The 10,109-nt window shown below is 43.1% G+C and overlaps 2 protein-coding genes across 10 annotated transcripts in view; one reads left to right on the forward strand and one right to left on the reverse strand.

Annotated features, from left to right (window-relative positions):
• The window catches only part of THEM6 (thioesterase superfamily member 6), an 838,692-nt gene that overhangs the window by 357,172 nt on the left and 471,411 nt on the right, over positions 1-10,109 (forward strand). The window lies entirely within an intron of this gene.
• The window catches only part of DNAJC5B (DnaJ heat shock protein family (Hsp40) member C5 beta), a 534,023-nt gene that overhangs the window by 330,399 nt on the left and 193,515 nt on the right, over positions 1-10,109 (reverse strand). The gene's annotated exons all lie outside the window — the stretch shown is intronic.

The raw sequence follows: 10,109 nt of genomic DNA on the forward strand, positions 1-10,109 counted from the left end.
GCAGAGATTATTTCCTCAATCTGGCTCCACTCTTAGGGTTGACCATCAACATGGCCAAATTGTTCCTGGCTCCTACACAAGTATTGGATTTCATAGGGGCGAGGTTGGATTCCAGGCTGATGCTTGCTTTCTTGACTCCAGATCGGCTTCAGAACCTGAGGTTGCACGTGCAGGCCATCCTTCAACTTCAAGCTCCTTCGGCGGAATTGGTCCTGAGGGCTCTAGGGTCCATAGCGGCAGCAATTCCGCTGCTGCCTTTGGCCCGGCTGAATATGAGGGTCATACAGTGGACCCTCCATGTACAATGGTCCCTATCTCGCAATCCCCTGTCTCACCCCATTCCCCTAAGCAGGGTTTGCAAAAGGTCACTCGTGTGGTGGCTCCAGTCCTCGAATGTCCACATGGGATGCCCCTTCTTGCTGCCCCTGCCAGTCGCCACAGTGACCACGGACGCTTCTCGCCTGGGGTGGGGGGGCACTATTCGGGCAGAACAGTCCAAGGCACATGGAACGACATAGAGACCTCATTGCATATCAACGTCCTGGAGATGAGGGTGGTGCTTTTGACGTTGCAAGCACTTCACAACCCTCTTCCGGTGGGGATGATTGCGGTACAGACGGACAACATGTCAGTCATCTGGTACATCAACAAACAGGGGGGAACTAGGTCTTACCCTCTCTGCCACGAGGCCATGAGAGTGTGGGAATGGGCGATTTCCACCAACCGCTTTCTCATCGCAACGCACATTCTGGGACGGTCCAACATTTTAGCGGACAGGCTCAGTCATACTATCCTGACTCCTTACGAGTGGTCTCTCAATCCTCTAGTGGCAGAGCAAGTATTTGCCCGATGGGGGCGACCTTGTTGCGATCTTTTTGCCTCTCCCTCAAATACCAAATGCAACGATTACTTTGCTCTGATCCCCCGAGAGACTCTCTAGTTCATGCTTGGCCTCCCGGTCTGCTTTATGCTTACCCGCCTCTACCCCTGATGTTGAAACTATTGCAGAAAGCCAGTCAGAGCAAGATGATCCTCATTGCCCCATTCTGGCCTCGTCAGACGTGGTTCCCTTACCTATGGTCTCACCTGATTCATCCGCCCTGGATTCTGGATCCCCTCCCGGATCTCATTTCACACCCACTGGGTCTCCCGACTCCGAACCTGGCCAACCTAAAGCTGATGGCTTGGTTGCTCCAGTTCCACTCCTGATAAGGACTCCCGGAATCTCATCACCAGTCAAAGCCATTCTAGTAGCAGCTCACAAGCCTTCCACCAGAAGGGTCTATCGGAGTAAATGGAAACGTTTTTCCATTTGGGCAGAGCACCGTCATTTAGATCCCTTTACGGTACCGGTAGCATCGGTTCTAGATTTTCTAACTTCTCTCTTTCACCAGGGGGTTAGTTTTTCCACGGTCAAGGTGCAACTTGCAGCAATGTCACACTATCATGTAGGGCAGGAGTTAGGCCCGCTTATTACTTCCAAACTGTGTAAGACCTTCCTTAAGGGTACCTTCCTCCTCAGGCCCCCGGTCAAAGAGGTGGTACCCCCATGGGATTTATCCCTAGTTTTACAGGCCTTGACTAGCCCCCCTTTCGAGCCGGCGGCCACTGTTGATCTTAAATACCTCTCTTGGAAAACGGCTTTTTTGGTGGCCATAACTTCAGCCAAGAGGGTCTCGGAACTCCAGGTTCTCTGTGTCAAACCACCGTATTTGGTCTTCCACCCAGACAGGGTTCACCTCAGGATCAATCCGTCTTTTCTACCTAAGGTATCTTCGGAAGCTAACATTAATCAATCTATTAATCTTCCAGTATTCTTCCCCAACTATCAAAACAAAGGAGAGTATAAGCTACACTCTTTAGATGTGCACAGACAACTACGTTTTTATATTCATCGAACTACTGGTCATAGGCAATCCGATCAGTTGTTTGTCTCCTTTGCCAAAAACAACTTTGGCAAGTCGGTTTCTAACGTTACCCTCTCCCGATGGATATCTAGTTGTATTCTCTTAGCATATCAGAGCTCGGGAAGGCCTGCACCTCAGGGAATCCGTGCTCATTCTACTAGGGCCATTGCTACATCGGCTGCATTCAAGGCTAGGGTTCCTCTAGATGACATTTGTTCCGCAGCCACTTGGGCTTCATCTCATACCTTTATCAGCCACTACAAAGTAGATATTGTCTCCCGAGGTAGGGCATCTTTTGGCTCTGCAGTGCTCCGGAATATTCTTCCATGAAGGCCACTCAAGATTTAGGTAGCTAGAGACTCTGTCCCAAAGGTTGCTGACAAATGAAGTTCCTACTTTAGATTAAGAAGTTATGTACTCACCATAACGTTCCATCTGAGTAGGTATCTTCATTTGTCTGCAACCATCCCCCCCTCCTTCCCCCTGACCAAAATGATCCTATTTGGGGTTCTTTAGATTAGTTCCCTCTGGGACACAGTATTAGCTGTGCTATGGGGCAAACTTGATCTGAGGTCAGTCAGGGTTAGTAGGGGATTATGGGTAAAGGGAGGAGCTAGGAGCTCGGATCTATGCTGGAATAGAAGTTGCCGGCTCAGATCCAAGATCGGATCCGTATCCCAAAGGTTGCAGACAAATGAAGATACCTACTCAGATGGAACGTTATGGTGAGTACATAACTTCTTAATAAACTCACTAAACTAGGTATAAATCCCTATGTCACAAGATGGGTTGCCATCTGGCTCACTGACAGAACCCACACAGTGAAAGTAGCAGACTCCAAATCCGACTTCAGACCAGTGACAACTGGAGTACCACAGGGTTCAGTCCTGGGTCCTCTCCTGTTTGGTATCTACTTCTCTGAAGTACAGGCTAACAAAGAAGGTCTTTGGCTAATGAAGTTTGCAGATGACTGCAAACTAGGAGCCATAATTGAAACTCCTAGCAATGTGGACATCCTACAAAAGGGCCTCACTGAGACAGATGCCTGGTGTCAATAAATGACATGGATGTCTGAACACTAACATCTTTAGAAGGAGGCTTATTTTCACTTTTATTAACATTCCCTACAGATATATATATGTATATATACACAGATATACATACATTTGCTTAGCATTATCAGTGAAAGGATCAGAACCATCTCATCTCCTTTAGTTTCTAGTCGGGGAACTTGAGTGGGTAGAGAAGTTTAAACTCCAGTATCCCACAACGGAGTGACACCATTCAGAAAAACACACTCAGGAGTGCCCGTGTTTCACCTCTCAGATTTAGTAGGCACTGCACTGGAGACCTCATATGTTGCTTTTTAACTTTTAGTTTTTTTTACAGAGTGAGAGGTGTGCACTCCTCACCTTCCTGAACACCTCTACCCTGCATGTTAGCACTTCTCAGACTTGCTAACCAGTAAGCGGCTCTACATGGTGTGTGGAGCCACACACAGCCGTGCAAACAAGGTAAAAACCATGGCATGCAAATTACAGCATAAGCAGCTGAACTGTATGCTAGTCAACCAATCCAAGATGAAGGAGCTATTCAACAAGCTATAAAGCAATTTTGTATACTCAATGCTGGTTTTTCCTGTGAATTCCAAAACCTACTAGAATACAGACATGGAATGAGTCTACTCAGAAACAATGTTAGGGGCGGCTGTTGCTTTAATTCATGTGTATGTGCAACAGACTGAAGTTTATGCTGCTGCTAACAGACCAAGGCCAAGAAGGAGAACAGTTTTCAGAACGCAGGTAACATACCACAACCTACATGATGTGGAAATTGTAGAGTGATGCAGGGTGAATCGAGACACACTACAGGAACTCTGTAACCTCTGTAATCCTCAACTCAGAGCCAGGGCAAACCCAGGAGAACCCATCTCAGAGGAGAGAAAGATATTTGTAGCACTTAGAATCTTAGCTACAAGTATCTTTCACAGACCAACAGGGGACATACTGGGGGTGTCACAGGCATCAGCATCCTTCATCAGTTCTTAAATGCTATGCTCCAACATGCTAGAGACCACATATATTTTCCCCGTACTCCTAAGGATTGTGCCAAAAATATGCAGTTCTATTCTTTAACTTACTACCCTGAAGTACAGGGTGCCATAGACTGCACACATGTAAAAATTAAGGCACCACCCGGGGAACAGGGAAGGCTCTACATTAATAGAAAGGGCTTTCACTCTACTAGCTGCCAGGTTTTGTGTAATGCCAAGGGAATCATCTTGAATGTGTGTGCTGGCAACCCTGGCAGTTACCACGACTCACATATCTGGCACACCTCCCATCTGTACCAGATGTTCGCTAGGGGGGATATCCCACAGGGTCATTTACTGGGGGATGCAGGTTATGCACTGTAATCATGGCTGATGACACTGGTGACACCTATCAGAAATGCACACACACCTGCTGACGAACACCATAATGAGATACATGCCCAAACCAGAAATATCATAGAGCATGTTTCAGGGCTTCTGAATTCACAGTTCTGGTGCCACGGTACATCTGAGGCAGCCCTGCAGTACAATCCACGTACTTGTACTGAAATATTCACAGTATGTGTCATGCTACACAATATCATCCTGAGAAAACAGCTGCAACAAAAGCAACAAAGGGAAGGGGCACACATCCTATCACCAATGCCAAGGTCAACATAGCCACATGCAGATGAGGAGTCTGGGGGGAAGCATCAGCTGCTGTGGGTGTAGGAAGACGTAGGCATGCTCAATATCCCCTTGCATTGGCTAAAAGACAAGGCATCGCACACTCACTCACACCCTAAGGGCCTAAAACTTTCTTCCTACACACATACATATAGTAACATTGATGCCAGGCAACTCTTACAATCTTTACCTCCCCATGTATTGGCTGTATACTGCTTGCATCAGACAGAGTCAGCCCTGAACTAAAACTGTTGCAACTACTGGATTTACAAGGTAAGTGTTGAACTTGGAACGCATTGTGTAATAATATGAATGACTGGCATATTCTTGCATTTTGTTACTTGGTAGTGTAAGTAAGTAAAAGGTGAGAGATTTGTACAGAAATTATCTTAACGTGTGACAGCAGAGGATTATTTGACTTATATGTGTTCATTATTAAGTAGTAGGTCACAGGCATCGAAGATTCACACAGTCATATTTTTCAAAAGTAGTGATGATCACTGCGTGCCCTCAGTATAGCACCATATGTTTGTACTGAAAAATCATTAAAGATAGAAGTTAGAAAGTAATCATGCACACTGCAGTTTCAGACTTCACAACCATCACAACAGCTTTTACAATAAAGTTGGAAAGTTTTGATGCTATCAACTGCCTAACTTTCTAAGACCAATATTAGTCAAAGGTACAATTACCAGTTCAACATCACAAATGAAGATGTACTAAGCACTATGTTAACTATGCACCTTGAGTATCAGACACAAAATGTATGTATCCCTGAATCCATAAGATACAAAACAGGGATATGGCATAGTTATCATCACTTGCAAAGGGTGTTGTGTGTGTGTGTGTGGGGGGGGGTGAGCCTAGGCTGATACAAGAGGTCAGTGAGTGTGTGTGCGAGTAAGAAAGAGAAGCAGGCAGACATTTGGATAAAGCAACAAATGGCCAGTGAAAAAAATGAGATTTAAGCTGCACTGCTGAATCATGTAACTGTTGTGTGTGTGTCTGTAGGGGTCCTCTAGGTGAAATTGGTGTGTGAGTGTCTGTATGAACACAGCCAAACTCTGTGCTAGCTCTATGTCTTGGTATATTGGACAGGTGTGAGCCATGCCTGGTAGAGGTAGCAGGTCATCATTGTCATCCCCGAATATGAGAGCTGACTCTGCCAGGAATTGCACTGACACATCCACACCCATAGACAGATGAACTGCTGCTACCGGAACGTGACTGATGTCTGCTAGATTAACTCCCCTTATGAGTGTGCCCAGGACAAAGAGTCCATGGCCTGCCACATCTGGAAGTACTGCCATTATGGGAGCATGTTAGGGCATGGCCACATTGGATAACAGCAGATGATGTGGCTGACCTATGCCCATGAGGATGCCATCCCCCTCCCAGCAGATGTTCCATTACAGACACCGTATGTTCCAATATTTCATTCATCCGATCCATTGAATCAGCAACACAGTGGAAGCAGTCATGCATGTCAGCCTGTGCCACACCTACAACCCTAAGCATTTCTCTGGAGCACACCTCACAACCCTCCTACAAAGCAACTTGCCCACATTTTGGCTACAGCCACAGTCAACAGACACTGAAGCCAGAGTAACTATGCTTCCCTGATCAATTGCCTTACCTTCCACCTGTCCAATATCTGTGGGCTCATTGAAATGGGTAGGCATAGATCTACTCGCTGTGTCCAGTGGAATTTCAGGGGGATGGCTGTATGTCAACCTCAGTGTCATATTCAACCTTTGCATCCCTGACTGAGCCTCCCTTCAGCCACCATCATAATCAGAGTCTGCTGATACTCTGACATCAGGTGGTAGAAGGCCTATACTTCCACTGTCAGGATCACATGTGATAAAAAGCAACAAACACATGAAAAATGAATACCTAAACTACTATACTCCAATATATGCTAACAAAATAACATTGCTGTTAATATTAGACAGTACAGCAATACACCCAATAGACCTGACATCAACAGCATGCACTAAAATATTTCTTTGAAAAAATATTTCTTTGAATTGCTCATCAGTACTGACATAAAAATGTTTGGCTTACCATGCGAAGATGATGGTATTCTCTGCATGCTAGATGGTCCTGGAAATGTTCAGGCAAAAGGTAATGACAACATCATCACAATTAATAGTAACAAAGGAGGTAATACTTTTTCCTCTTTATATGTCCATTAACTATACTTTCAAAAATAACTTGTATGACAACTTCAACCTAAGCTAATCAATCAATATGTGGTGCTAACTGTAGTAATCTTCAGTACACCAGCCTCCAAAATAAATTTGTTGTGAAATAAAAGTAACATATTGATTAAAATGGTTTTACTGTACAACAATATTCAGTAATTGAGATATAAAAGCCTACCTAGAAGCTCTTCCTGGAACATGCTTGCTGTCCCTGAAACAACAGCACCAATGTCAATGTTATGCTGTTCTGCATTTCTTGGGAGCTGTCTGGATCCCTGACAGTGGACAGGAACTCATTTGTTGTTAGTGGTGGCTCTGTAGCAGCTCATCCTCCTCAGGTACCCAGCAGATCACTGCCCACTGCAGCTGCTGCCTCCATACAAATGAGATCATGTCAGTGTCACTATGGTCATGTATCCAGCTGTGGCCACCCACTACATTAATATCTGTGACAGTCTGCTGCCAAATCTGCAGTTTGACTGACATATCTCCGTGTACCCTCTCAAGCAGGAAAGCACCATGTTGCCTAAAAGCGTCGACAATTACTTGATTCTCAGGGTCAATGAAGGGTGGTATTTGAGGATTGAGACACCTGGGTGGCATAGTCCTAGGTGTCCTAAAAGACAACAGAAGGATAATACACAAAAGTATGACATGACTACAAAATAACTGTTCCCAGATAAAACAGAAAAGGTAGCATTTCAGTATTACCCAGTTGAGAAACATGAAACAGTCTAGAGTTGAGAGATATGAACAACAGGCTGGATGCAAAAATTGAGTAACAATAGCAACATAATTTTGTTTGTGCCATAACAGAAATACAACTTTGATCAACCCCCCCCCGAAAAAAGTACAGACAAATAACATATTTTGCTAACAAATCATCTTTGAAATGCTAAAAGAGCTATCAAATGAACTGCCCCTGAAACATGTCTACAGATTTAACACAGACTATTCAATTTTAAGGTATTGCCAATCATGTACACCTGTGAAATGCCATGACAAAAATGCTCATGCCATCAGTACACTCTGATGTATACAGATAAAAGTGTAAAATCCTTTGCTAATCAAAAAAAAATATAGTAAACTATTGTACAGATTTGTCTTAATTACATTCCAGCATATACAGTATGTAGTTGACAGAATGCAAGCATACCTTCTCAGGTTCAGTAATCCTCTGTGCAGATATATCCCAAAGTAATAGCTTCTTTTCTGTATTCTCCACATAAACAAGCCTCCTCACCTACAGTTTCCCTAGCTACCTGGCCGCCTTTTTATGGTATAGCTTCAGGGCTGTCAGCACAGTGAAATGCAAATGAGGTGTAAACTCATTAGAATTGCTGAATCCCAAATACTTGGCTCCATTTAGCAGAAGTAAACATAGTCCAGACACTCTCTCAGTGTTTACTTTTTAATGAATTGCAACTGTGAATGATTACTGGTTGGGAGAAGGAAAAGATAACAGCACTGCAGGCTCCCTTATATCCAATGTGTATGTCAGGTTAAACTTAAAATGTGTTAGATGTAATTTTGTCAAGGTTGGAAATGTAAGTAAGCAGAACACAATTTACAGATTATGTTCATCAACACCCAACCTCCCCTTCATTTGTTGGCAACTGCATATGATATTATTGCCATTTAATATCCTCACACATTTTAAGGGCAATGATATAGAATGGCTTACCGACTGCATGCCTCAAATTACTGGTCAGATAAAAGAAGAATAAAGAGAGAAATCCAAAGTGGCAGGCAGTAAAGGTCTGTGTTCCAAAATGAAGCCAAAACAAGTAAAAATGATCCACAGACCACCAGGCTAAAACATATATATTTAATTGAGCACAGAAATGTTAGCGCTTTCAGGTATAATAAGAGAAGAATGACCAACAGGTAAGACAAAGCTGTATATTTGTAAGCAATAGTCATAACTGATTGTGTGATCAACTTAGTGCACTACATACAAAAATAATAAATGTAAAAATAACAGTTGTATGGTCTTGTATTACTGTAGATAATGTTGCAGTTGATTGTATACAGAATTACTTTAGTTCCTTGCTGCAAAGCTGTTTGTGTGGCAAAGAGGGATAAATTAATTGCAGTGAGAGCTGAAATCCAGACCTATGCAGAAATACCTCATGTATACTAACATTTTCTAATATGTATGTCATAGATTGTTTTTCCTCCTTTCAAATAATTGTCCATTTTTCCTTTTTGTTTTGTTTTCTTTCTTTTTTTTTTAGGGGGGGGGGGCGACAGTGCTTTTGAGATGTGTCTCTTAGCACAAACATGGGAAATGGAGAAAATTAATGTCAAGTTTGACTGTGCATATCTCATTTGTGTGAAATGTGGCAGTATGCAAACTGGACTAGTGGGCCATCCAGGAAGCAGACAGAAAACCTGCTGAACACCTGCAAACAAGGCATCTCTAAAATGGCAAAGGACAAAAACAATAAATTGTTGCAATTTCTCTATTTCATCACACAACTGTACTTAGCAGCATTGTGGTAAAAAAATAGAATCACACACAACACACATAAGTAGCAGAAAAAGTAATGTATCCCTTCACTTTTTGGCCTCTGTGTCTGTGTGGAGGTTTGCATTGCACACCAATGCACAGTGACACTGAGTGGCAGTACAATGCTGTGGTTCTCTCATTATTTCTGCAGAATGATACTTAACCCTGCTGCGCTATGTCAACACATAGCAACACATGTATTATAAAGAATTTATGTCATTGCATTATCATTGATGATTTAAAAGTCTTTAACAGTATTAGATACACCTGGATTCAAACCCAGTATCATCTGGGCTCAAAAAGAAATGTCAGTGCATTTACACCTGCTGTCACAGAATCAGTTAAGCAGCAGGTGTGTTTCATAGACTCAATACTAACTCTCAGACATTTTGCAATGCAGCTCATGTTTGTGCACTGCTTAGCTATGTGCAAACATGGAAAGTATTGAAAATGTGTATCTCGCATGTGCACTTTGCCAACCATCCCGCAAACCTGCTGCTCACCGCTCTATGAAAAAGTAAACATTATTATGTATTACTGCTGTTTACTGTCCATTTCTTGTCTGTGACATGAAATTACATGTGGAAACATAACAAACTGAAAGCCCTAACAATATTTCACAAATTTACAATATGCCCATGTGTTTCCTCCTCCCAACCACTGCAACCCTGGTGTCTCAGCACGTTTTCCAGACATATATCACCTACACTACACACATTGATATCAAATGTTGTGTGATATGCAATGCATTCCAAACTGGTAAC

This window comes from Protopterus annectens, chromosome 3.part1, assembly GCF_019279795.1.
Source record: "Protopterus annectens isolate FY-2018-M chromosome 3.part1, PAN1.0, whole genome shotgun sequence".
NCBI lineage: Eukaryota > Metazoa > Chordata > Ceratodontiformes > Protopteridae > Protopterus > Protopterus annectens.